Source organism: Apaloderma vittatum, unplaced genomic scaffold (genome assembly GCF_000703405.1).
Source record: "Apaloderma vittatum isolate BGI_N311 unplaced genomic scaffold, ASM70340v1 scaffold23602, whole genome shotgun sequence".
Lineage (NCBI taxonomy): Eukaryota > Metazoa > Chordata > Aves > Trogoniformes > Trogonidae > Apaloderma > Apaloderma vittatum.
The window spans coordinates 6,313-6,654 of NW_009702281.1; positions in this window are offsets into that span (position 1 = coordinate 6,313).

Consider the following 342-nt stretch of genomic DNA (forward strand, 5'->3'; position numbering starts at 1 on the left):
CCATGGAGCAAATGTGATCCCCTCCGCACACCTCCTCCCCACACCCAGGGAGCCCGGACGCCGTCTTTGGTTAAGGAGCAGCCAGTGTCGGCACAGGGCGAGAGGCAGAGGCTGGCACAGGGTCCCCATGGGCACAGGTGACAGGGAGCGGTTCCAGGAGGGATGGAGAGGCCCAGGCTTGCGGGGCCACTCAAAGCGAGGGGGGACCCGGCTTCCCCCTTGCATGGCTATAGGATATTTATTTAACAAGACCTGGCATGAAATGCAAGGCTGGAGGAGAGGCTCCTGGGCAGCTGCTGGCCCTGGAGGGGAAGGAGCCAAGGCTGGGGGCCGCAGCAAGAG